We start from the raw sequence: 12168 nt of genomic DNA, 5'->3' as shown, positions 1-12168 counted from the left end.
AAATTTCAAAAAAAGAAAAAAAGAAAAAAAGAAAAAAAAAGCTAACTCCAAATCTGTTTACCCACAACACACCAGACTACCAAAATACCGTCCTAGAGCTGTGTGAGCCATGTAAGCTCTTCTTTCACAGGCGTAGAGCTCATAGGTTTCCCTCAAAGACGGATATAAAAAGCTACAAATAACATGAGAAGTACGTCACAAGTGAGATTAAAAAATGACAGAGCACCAAACAAACCAGAGTTTAAGTGGCAGTCGTAAAACTTCCTTTTTACTGTATTTTTTTTTTTTATGTGAGAGAATGTGAAATATGATGTCTTAGTTATGAGACAGAAATGGGTCTCCTTGGTTACTAGTCAAATTTATCCTTCAGTCTGCCAACATTTGGCCATCAAGTGAGCTGAAAGGGGTAAAGGATCTTTGTCAGACGAGATTAAACAGACTGTAGTTTACAGTAGATGTTTTCCTCCGAGACCGAAAAGTTGTCACAAATAACAAGAAAAATTACAGTGATGCAAAATAAAGGAATTTATTTAGGTTACCAACAAGACACCGCACTGCTGGAGCCGAATTCAGTGGCAAACGTGTAACTTTTGTTTCACAATTATATTTCATTTATTTCGTTCCAAGGCTGAGATGCAGCCTCAGTTAAAGAGAATATAAATATATATATATATATATATATATATATATATATATATATATATATATATATATATATATATATAATGACGAAAATAATACACCTCACGAAGCTACCAGAGCAAGTGTAAGTGGCAATTATGTGAGTAGTCTTTTTTTTTTTTTTTCTTTTTTACCAGTTTAGATCTCAGCTGTTTCCCTCCCAAGGCCGAGATGCAGAGTCAGGGAGGGAACAGGTGGCCAGCGCTCCCTTGAAAGCTCGCAACTCAGAACCCTCCTCAGACCGCCACTCCCTAACTCCTCCGCTCCTCCCTTAGCATCTAAATCACCGCTGAGCGCGTCCACCTAGTCGCGCGTGTACCAAATGCCCAGTAACCCCTGTGAGAGAGAGGTAGAGATAGTGGTGGAGAAAGAGTGAGCGAGAAAAATGATGAGGGGAATTACATGAGGTGGCAACTTAAGGGTGCGTCTTTACTCTCTGGGACTCTAGCGGACCTCAATCGCCAAGTGTCGGCCTGGGACCTCACAACGGAAGGCTCAGATTCTGCCTCCCTCCCTCCCTCCCTGTGTGTGTGTGTTGAACCCCGCGCCAGAGCAGTGATTTTTCGTTCTCTATGTGGCCTTAACAGTGGTGATTTTTTTTTCTTTACAACTTCGCGTCACATGTGTTTGTTCTCTGATGAGGATAATGGATGAGTGATGTGCTGGTGGTACGATACATAGAAGTTGATTTGTGTTTGTTGATGCTGTTTGTGATCGAGTGGAGAAGCGTTTTGGGATCTTCGCGCCGAGTTAACTCAAGGATATACTTACTTTCCCTGCAGGAATCAGCGGCCTCACTGTAAGTATATAGGCGTGAAAGTTGTCTATATGTTAAAAGTAGAATAAATCCTCGTTACGAATCATTTATTTACCTTGCTTTTTCTGTTATTTAGTCCACAGTTTACTACAGAAATGGCATGTTATAGTTCTCTTGGGACGTATGTTGATTGTCAGTTTTTCGTAAGTTATAGTTTGATATTTTTGGAACATCCCTGACAAATAATGAAGCCTGCCTGTACATGATTACTTTGAGTTCATTAGTGTATGACCTCAGATATCAAATTAAGAGTAATCATTTATCCCCGTCATTGCGAAAAATCTTCCTTAAACGGAGTGAAATCGTGAGGTTGAAGTAAAAATACACTTTAAAACAAAGTCTCATGGAAATGAAAGGTTAATGGAGATTATAAATATTTTAATACTACATACTTTTTCATGGCTAAATAAGATGAAATGGACGCATAATGAGACAGCTGAATTTCGTGATTGCACATAAATCTACCCTTAATACCTTACTGTTTTATTTCTGCTTCTACTTAACGACTGCATGTGCATAGGAAAGAGCCTCAGTAGTGACGGGGTTACTGACGCCTGTATTTAACCCCTCCATTTGGATAAGATTCCCCCTAAGCAAAATGAAACTGTGTAGTCTCGTTAGGTCAGGTTTGAGTTACACTGGTTAAGTTTGATTATGGGTAGGTCTGATTGGGTTGAGTGCACGTAGGTCAACATAGATCAGGTTAAACTGGATTCATGTAGTTGGTTACGCCTAGTGCTGACAAAAGGGAATAGATAACTCGATGGGAGAGTAGATAAGTCGGTGGGAGAAGAGATAGGTCGAATGGGAGGATAAATAAGTCGAATGGAAGAATAGATAAGTCGAGTGGGAGAATCAGTCGAAAGGGAAACTTGGAGAGGCTGTTAATGGGGAGATACAACAGTTTTGGCTTGGCTTGGATCCTCTTCCAAAAGTGGACATAAGTCTTCCATTTACACGATTCACGGCACTGTGATAGCAAGACACGAAAAAGAAGCCATTGCAGTGAAGGGGGTTAAAACACGGAGCCACCTGGTTGGGTTGGGTCTGGCGTGGATAAGAATAAAATATTAAAGAAATCATCGCAGTAAAGGGTAAGAATAAAGCAATAAAGACAAGGCAACATAGGGGAAAGAATAAAATAAGAAAGAGGGCCTCGCAATACAGTGGGAAGAATAAACAATAAAGAAATCATGATACTAGAGAGGGTTAAAGAAATACGGATTGACATTATTAGTGGCGTGAATCCCAGCATTTAGGAGCCTGAATGCGCCCGCCCCCTGGCTAACAAGCAGGCAGAATTAACTCCCTGTTTGATGGCGATCCCAAGGCTGCTCTGTCGGGAGCCTGTCAGCGCTTCTTTGTGCATATCAGGGTTACATAGAGAGTTCGGGAGACTGGGGGGTGGGAAGGTTACAGGTCTAGGTGTGGTTATTTGAAGGTAGATATATCACGGAAGTTAGGCTAGGTGTGTTTCAGGTAGGTTTTATTTGACCATGTTTTGTTTCACTTATGTTGAATGTGAATGTATATGGTTATGCTTGGTTTAGCTGATTTAATACGGATCTGCTCTGATTAGTTAGATGGGAATGGGAATGGTTAGGTTAGGCTTGTTTGTCGGGTTTGGTGGAGAGTGTTAAATATGGCTAGGTTTAGTCTGGTTAGGTCTGGTTAAGTTAGTTTGGGTTAGGCTAGGATTACCACGAGATTAAAAGTAGGGCCCATGGAGAGTCTAATCCCATCTGAGGAGGTTCCGGCGAGGAGGGATCAAAGGAAGGGGTGAGATGGCGGGAAGGATTAGGCCAAGGATTCATTATAGCCGCTAATTCGGACTGAAATTATTCTTTATGGTCACAATTAATCAGGCTTTCCCGGTGGTTGAAAGACGGGGCGAGATAAGGATCGGATCAGCGGAGATTGTCTGTAGATTAGAAGACCGACCGAAATGAGATGCTGGAGTATCGTTAGTCGCATTTTTTACCATTAACTTGCTAATGAATTTTCTCTTTAGTTATGATTATAAGGTGAGTCGTTATTTATTTATTTATTGAACTTATTCATTCATGTGACCCCCATTCCTCCTGCTCCCCCCATTCCTCCTGCTCCCCCCATTCCTCCTGCTCCCCCCATTCCTCCTGCTCCCCCCATTCCTCCTGCTCCCCCCATTCCTCCTGCTCCCCCCATTCCTCCTGCTCCCCCCATTCCTCCTGCTCCCCCCATTCCTCCTGCTCCCCCCATTCCTCCTGCTCCCCCATACCCAAACCGACACCACATACAACACACCTGCAAAATATCTAGAAAGTTGCAAGATTATTTTCTGAGTTAGGAAGCAGAGATGAACCCATGAGCTGATCAAAGTAATGAGGAGGTAGTCACAATAAAGTATTAAAAGACATCATCGTACTGAAGGGCTTATTTTGGAGATACATTTAACTCCATTACTATATTCCGATGTAACAATAAAGTAATCGCCTGAAGGTAATCCAGTTAGTGTGGATATATCTCATCATGCTCAGGGGGTAATCGCTGGCTGGTGTAAAAATGAAGCCGTTGTGATGAGTTTGGTAGGAGGCGCCATTGTGTGTGGGTGGGTGTGTGGGTGGGTAGGTGTATGTGGGTTGGTGGGCGGGTACGTACGTGTGTGTGTGTGTGTGTGTGTGTGTGTGATGGGACCGTTAGGGGAAAGCCAGAGGGGGAACTGTAGGAAAAAAAAGAAGTGAAAATGGGGGGAACTGATGAATGATTGAGTAGAACAGTTAAACAAAGGATGATCGGAGAGAGAGAGAGAGAGAGAGAGAGAGAGAGAGAGATTTTGTTTCAGGTGGTCCGGCCCTTTTCTGTAATGACAAAAGTTAACCATTACAAGAGTTTAAGAATATAACAGCAAAAAAAAAAAGGGGGGGGGCTTTCACTCATCTTGCAAACCCTCCAGGAGATAGATAGATAGATAGATAGAGATAGAGAGAGAGATAGAGATAGATAGATAGATAGATAGAGAGAGAGAGAGAGAGAGAGAGAGAGAGAGAGAGAGAGAGAGAGAGAATGTGACTGCTGGAGCGAAATATAAAAAGTCAAATAAAAGAAAAAGGCTGAGGATGTCTGAGAGAGAGAGAGAGAGAGAGAGAGGGGGGGGGAGAATGTGAAGTTAGGTCAACACACGAGCAAGGTCAGTCACAGAACCGTTTTTATAAAGACTGTTAATTAGGTCTTGTAATGAAACAGCTCCAAAATGCAAGTATTGTCACATCTTTTTGTATCGTATTTCGTAACGTTCATTAGGTTTTCTTAGTGTGGAGACCTGCCATATTTATTCAGTTCCTTTCGTATTTCTTCTTTCTTTCTTCCATGCCTTTCTTTGTGTGTGTGTGTATTTCCTTATTTCGTCACTAATTTGCTTCAGACGATATAGTTGTTTATTAGACAAAATACTCCCAGATTTTTTTTAAGGGATTTATCGGATTAAATATCAAGCCACATAAACACACAAAAGTGGGGATTCTTCTTTATTGTTTGTTTATTAATCAGCATGGCAATTTGCACAAGAGTATGCCACAGTACTGTGTACAGTGTGTGGAGACCATTTTGCATTCTAAGTAGCCATCTTTAATATTTACTCTGTTTTGTTGTGAAGTGTATGGTAGGTGTATAAGTGATGACAAACGTATATATAAACAATATAATATATAACTTACGCTTAGGATAGTTTATAAATACAGCCCCAGTCACTGTTTCGACGGGGGAGGAGGAAGGGGGCCGGAGTGGGGACACGGAAGGGAGTGGGTGGTAGGGCAGGCAAACACACTCCTTGTTGACCTGTGAAGTGTTGGGTCAAGCCGTTTGGCACCCGTTTACGAGGTGGTCAGATTATTATTGAGGTTTATGTCAGGTCAAATCAGGACTCAAGGCAGGTCATTTGCGGTTCCGATTATATCAATATCTGGTTCATGTCAGTCAATACTACAGTTCATGCCAGGCCAGTACAAAGGTTCAGGTAAGGTCAGCGATAAGGTTTAGGTCAGATCAGGCCAATGTAAGGGTTATGTGAGTTAAGATTTACTGTTCTTCATACTGTCTGAGTAGCCTATGGTTCATATCAGGTCAGTACTACGGTTCATGTCAGGTCAGTACTAAGGTTGTGGTCTAGCCAAGACTACATTTCATGGGAGATCAGCCTGATATTACGGTTCAGGTCAGGTCAGTGCAACGGTTCATTCAGGTCAGTAAAATGGTTTTTGTCAGGCCATGTCAAGTCAACACTACGGTTCTTATCAGGTCAGGTCAAGTCAGGTCAGCACTGCGGTTCTTGTCATGTCAGATCAGTGCTATGGTTCACATCAGGTCAGTGCTAACGGGCCCGGTCAACTCAGTGCTTTGGACCAGATGAAGTCAGCACTGTTACTGAAACCAGTTAGTACTTTGACATGATAATGTTAGGTGAGGTTAGAGTACGGTTCAGGTTAGATATTGTAGTAATTATCTCAGTATTGCTGGTTGGGTTACTTCAGTACCCCAGTTTAGAACAGGTCAACTGTACGATTTATGTCAGGTTGATCCTAAGGCCTAGGCCAGGTTAGAAAAGGTTGTTATTATGGAGTACTCGTACGTAACAGGTCATTCTGGCTCTTCACTACGAGATATCTGGCCTAACATGAACAGAATTATCTGGCTGTAACAAGAATAAGAATAATTCAGCGTAGTGTAATGACCATTGGAGGTAGTTTCTTTAACCCGTCATACATTAGAACGTCATTGTACTGAAGAGAGTGAAGGAAAGTTATTTTAAACCTATCCACTGAAGGGGCTAATACAAAGCTGTTCTGAATCCCTCCTCAATAAGAGATCTGCCTTGTGCTGGATATAAACGCCTAGTGGTAGCAAGGCTAAGGTAAAGTGTCATTCTGAAACTCAAAGTCTATCTGAACCACAGCATGCCTGAAGACAAAACTGCAGCAAAGCCCAAGTCTAGCCGGGTTAAGTCAACATGACAGCAAATACGAGGTCAGCAGGAGGACTCAGGTTTGGCTGGGTCAGCAGCACAATACTCTGGTCGAACCGCCGCCTCGTGGGAACTGAGGTCGTATTCATAAATTGTCTTTGAGTTTACGTTGTGTGGGAGATGATTGTTTATTCGTTTTGCTTCTCCCGTGCAGATGCCGATTATGTCATACCCACGGTAGAAATAATATTATAGTGAATCCTACAAAAAAAATATTTATGATGTTAATTAACGCAACTGTTGTGGAGGATCGTGTAGGTCCAAAAATTGGCTAAGATCCTTAGTGAATGCAAAACATGGTCCCTGCGGCTCAAGTGTCGCCAAAAATCTCAAAATATCTTGTCGTTTGAAATTTGAGAATGTTCCTAGAGTTAAGCTTGGCCATTCTTATTGATTTAACCGCTTCGCTGCCACGACGTTACCGGTAGTTATTTCATTTTTGCTGCTGCCAGACGATTCTATTTAGCCAAGAAAAAGACATCGAGCTGAATGAATATTTCTTCACTACGAAAGGTCTCTGCTAATACTAATAGTCATTTGACGGTAACAAGAATAAAGTGTAATGAATAGGTTAACTGGTAGGTTTTCTTCCGGCTGAGTGAAAATCGCCTGGGGTTAGCCTGAAGAAAACGCTCTAGTACATGGATAGTTGTAAAAGTGTTAATCGTTATAGCTTTAAACCCGCTATCAGCATATCCCTCAGCTGAAGGATATCGTCTGTTGTCTGCTTGTAGAGTATGATCTGCTGTTAGTCTAAATAAAACCGTCTGCTGTTAACCACCTGACCTAAATACCGAAGGGCGTCCAAAGCGGAGGAACGACTATCGGTACTGTACAAAAAAAAAAAAAAAAAAAAAAAAAAAATTCTAGCTCGGAAGTGACAAGAATTTTAAGTTTCAGTTTAATACTCGTGAACTTTAGTAATTAAGAGTGATTTATAACTGATTTCTCTTTCAATTATCGTACAATTGACTATAAATTAACCATTATCGTATCTTTTTTCACTTAAGTAGCTAATTCCAGTTCACCACGGAGTTTCGATTCAACTCAAACCTGTCCTATATAAATCTGCTGGGGGTTAATGCAAGTTTTTCCTCCACATTTTCATCAGTGTTAGCTGCCGAGGTTGAGATTCAAGTCATAGATATCATACATCTATCCATCTGTTGGGGTTTATTGCATGTTTTTCATTCATCTCTCGACTTTCAGTTGCCCTGTACGTGTGCCTATCTTAGTTCATTGCATCATTTTCACTTATCTCATGACTCCTTAATTGCATCATTTTTCATTCATCTCTCGACTTTCATTTGCCTTATAGTTGTGTTTGTTGTGGTTTATTGCAGGTTCTTCACTCACGCCTTTACTGCTGCATCATGGTCTAATTTGTATTCTCCCTCGCCGTCTCAATCAAGTCCCCACTTCCTGTTGTTGTGGCGGGGTCACCTGGGCTCAGCTGTACCAGGGACAACTGTGCTCAGGCTGTGTAAACTATGCTGTGGGGGGGAGTGTGGGTGTCGGGGGGGAGGGTGAGTTGGTGGGTGGCTTTGAAGTGGCTTGTGTTGTGGTGTATGATGTTGTGAAATGGTTTGTGGTGCTGTGTTGTCGCGTGAGAGGCTGTAAACTGGTTGGTGATATTGCTGGGTAGTGATGTTGTCTGGGAGGTATGAAGTGCTGTAGTACTGTGCGGTGCGATGTGGTACTCTACTGCGCATTTGGTACTGTGAGATGGTGTAGGCTGTTGACCTTGGAAGGTGAGTTTAGTGTAGCTGTGATGCTGAAAGTAAGATTGCTGTGTCTCAGTCAGCTGTGTCCAGGGGAGTTGTGCCGAGGCTGTGTAAATGATGCTGCTGTGCTGTGATGTGTGCTTTAATGTGATGTGGCAGGTTGTGAGGTGCACCTTGGTACTAGACTGCGCTTTCCGCTCCTAAACTGCGCTTAAGTGTAACATATACTGCTCGGTGGAGTATCATGCTGCACTGTGTTATGAGAGAGAGTTTTCTGTGCAGTTTTGCTGCTCTTGCAAATAAGACGTCTGTGTGTGTGTAAATCAAGTGACCACTATGTGAATATCACACACACACACACACACACACACACACACACACACACACACACACACACACACACACACACACACACACACACACACACACACACACACACACACACACACACATTTTTCTCTTATGGAGGGCTCATTCTTTACCTACATCTTCATACCTTATTATAATATGCAGTATAGCTTAGCAGTAAACGGTGAATCCACACATTCATACAGGAGTGCACACATATAAACAAGCTTCACACACACACACACACACACACACACACACACACACACACACACACACACACACACACACACACACACACACACACACACACACACACACATCCCTCACAAATGTACCCGAAGAAGGGAAAGATTGGGCGAATTGGTGGATGAAAGGAGAATGATGAGGTGGAGAGGAAACGAAAAAAGAAGTTACATAGTGGAAGAATGGGCTTAAGCTGAGGGAGGGAGAGAGAGAAAGAGAGAGAGAGAGAGAGAGAGAGAGAGAGACACACACACACACACACACACACACACACACACACACACACAGAATGGGGGGGAGGAGGTGGGTGCGGTTAAGCCAGGTGGGATCAACAGGTATTTACTTTAGGATAAATACGTTGCCGAAATAAATAGAGGGGATTTGAGGGAGAGAAGACCGGCGCCTTGCAGATGATAAATACGAGGTGGAGAGAAACGGTAAATATACTGAGAGAGAGAGAGGGGGGGGGGGACTATGTGGTCTACAAGGGACGGTGAGATAGCCCGTTGTACCGTCTTGATAACAGGTCACCGTTCCGAACGATAACTATTCACACGGCCGAAACTATCCACACAGTAGGAACTATTTACTCTGCGGGAACTAGCCTAATTTCACGGCTAGAACTTATCTCACGGCCGAAACTATTCACACAGCTGGAACTATTCATACGGCCGGAACCATTTACACAGCCGCAACTAGTCTCACGGCTAGAACTTGTCTCACGGCCGGAACTATTCACACGGCCAGAACTATTCACATGGTCAGAACTAATCCGACGGCAGGAACTAATCCCACGGGGGCGAAACTAGCTGGGAAATGTTTCACAACGGAACTGTTCACACAGCAGGAACTGTTCTCGCGGCCAGAACTATTCTCACAACTGGAACTCATCCCACGATCGGAAATTATTTCTTGGCCAGAATACTTCTCGCGGCCAGAACTATTTTCACGGCCTCAATTGTTCTCATGGCCGGAACTGTTGTCACGTCTGGATATGGCCGGAACTAGTATCACGGTCGGAACTGATTTCATGACCGGACCTAATGTCACAGCCGGAACTGATCTCACGTCTGGTACTATTCTCGCGGCCGGAACTCTTCTCACGGCCGGAACTCTTCTCACGGCCAGAACTCTTCTCGCGGCCAGAACTAGTCTCGTGGCCAGAACTATATTCACTATCTGAACTGTTTTCACGTCCGGAACTATTCTCACAGTTTGAACAATTCTTACGGTCGGAACTTCTCATAACAAGAGCTTTTCTTACAGCAGGAACTGTCATCACAGCCAGAACTATTCCCACAGTCAGAACTGTTCTCACGGATGGGTGGGATGAGATGGCCGAGTGAGTGGTGTGGGCTGACTTTGTAGGTAGCTAAGTGGGCAGAGTGGATAGGAAGGTGAATTGTTGGGTGGACTTTGTGGATGGTGGATGTGTGGCTTCCTGCAGGACAAAGCATGAGACGGGCTGATGCTGTTACCAGTGTAATGTTTAGTCACGTGGTGTACGATGCTGTCTACTTCGAGCACAGTGATGGGCTGTTCTGTGCATGTGTTTGCAGTATCAGTTATGGTGAAATATGATCACGCTAATGTGGTACTCAGCTGCTGCATCATAGGTAGTGGAACGCACTAGATCTAAGTTGTTTGATTTCCCAGTCTGTTAATATATCCTGTGAGTTACAGGTGAACGAATACACATAACTTGATATGTTGTATTCATAACATATTCCAAAGAGTTCTTCATCTGCGGTACCTGAACATATATAAACTACATCACTTGTCATACATTAGAAGTGCTGTTAGAATATATTGAAAAAAGTTCATCGTGATTCATGTGTCGAGTCTTTAGCTGAATGAAATAGTTTTGTCGGTGGTTCAACATCGAGGTGGTGGGAAGGTTCGGTAAGGTGACCCGTCGTCAAGGTAGAGTACAACGGCCTGTCCTTTCACCGTCCCTAGTGTACCACGAACTCATGGTCCCAGTAATGCATGGAAGAGATAAAATAGAGGGTAGAGGGTAGACCAGGTAAGGTAGGAGGGTAACACAGGTGAGCATAACAGGAAGGGAAGTAGGAGAGGGAGGGGACGCGTGCAGGGATGGACATTAGGCTGCCTCTTTACCTTATCTCACCTCCCATCTCACCCCCATTGGCCCTGATACGAGGGGGGGGGGGAGTGCGGTAAGGAGGTAAGGGGTAGGGATGAGGTGGTAGGTGAGGGAGTAGTGTGTGGATGTGGTTGAGAGGTTGGGGTGAGGTTGTAGGTGAGGGGTAGGGGTGAGGTTGCAGGTGAGGGGGTAGGTTGATGTTGTGGTTGAGAGCTTGGGGTGAGGAGTCTAGAATTTACATGATGAAATGTGAAATGTAGGGAGATGATGAATGGAGGAGAAGGGCGAGGAAGAAGGGAGGGAGTGAGATGAATGATGCAGGAGGGGAGGAGTGATGATGGTGGCTGAAAGGTACTGACAAGACTGAGTGGTGGTGTGAGAGGTGATGATGAGAGGATGAAGAGAGGAGTGACTGTAACACGGTACAGCAGCAGTGGGAAGGAATTGACGATAATGATGATGATGATGATGACGATGATGATAGTAGAGGGAGAAAATAATCATGAGAAGAGAGTTATGATGGTGGTAATGAATGCTGATGAGTGTGAAAGAACATAATTACGATGATGGCCTCTCTCTCTCTCTCTCTCTCTCTCTCTCTCTCCAAGACTGGAAAATAATTAAATGAACAAGGAAATGCTGTTGCTGTTACTACTGCCACAAGTTTAGTAATGTTAAATATTTAAGAAAATGGATGAGGGAATTCGTGTAAATAAAATGTAATGGTGAAAATTGAAAACACACACACACACACACACACACACACACACACACACACACACACACACACACACACACACACACACACACACACACACAGGGAGAGAGTGAGAGCAGGTAAGGAAAAAGGCAGGAATAACGATAAGAAAAACAAGACTAGCCAGAGTCAGCAAAATTAAAAGCGAGAAAATAAGAGGGAAGTTCAAGACGAGATAGGCGAGGAAGAAGAGGTTGTTGTGCGTGGAGGAAACCCGAGAGAAAAACGAAGATGCAGTAAAAAATAAAAGTGGAAGGGAAAGTTAAATCAGGAAAGAAGAACAAAGGGACATAAGAAGAGATAAGATAGGAGGAGGAGGAGGAGGTTTGAAGAAGATAAAGAGGAAAGGAGGAGTGACATGCGTGAAGTGATTGCATGGGGGAGAGGAAAATGAAAGGAATTCTGAGATGAAAATTGAAGCAAAAGAAATTAAATGTAAGATATGAAAGAGAAGGATGATCATGTAAGATAATGAGTCAAAAGAGGAAAATT

General features: G+C 43.2%; 1 protein-coding gene across 3 annotated transcripts in view; it reads left to right on the top strand.

Moving 5' to 3' along the window:
- LOC145412596 (protein C-ets-1-like) overlaps positions 1 to 12168 on the top strand; it is a 550754-nt gene that overhangs the window by 141878 nt on the left and 396708 nt on the right. Inside the window, exon 1 of one of the 3 annotated variants that reach the window (XM_080282509.1) lies at positions 1348 to 1480. The exons of the other annotated variants lie outside the window; for them this stretch is intronic. The gene's annotated coding sequence lies outside the window, so the exon portion shown is untranslated. Of the gene's footprint in view, positions 1 to 1347; positions 1481 to 12168 lie in introns of those variants that run through there. 3 annotated transcript variants of the gene reach the window in all.

This window comes from Coenobita brevimanus, chromosome 93 (assembly GCF_032717465.1).
Source record: "Coenobita brevimanus isolate Jiangsu-jjx chromosome 93, ASM3271746v2, whole genome shotgun sequence".
In the NCBI taxonomy this organism is placed as follows: Eukaryota; Metazoa; Arthropoda; class Malacostraca; order Decapoda; family Coenobitidae; genus Coenobita; species Coenobita brevimanus.
The sequence above is the reverse complement of the archived record's forward strand: the minus strand, read 5'-3'. Positions and strand labels throughout refer to the sequence as shown.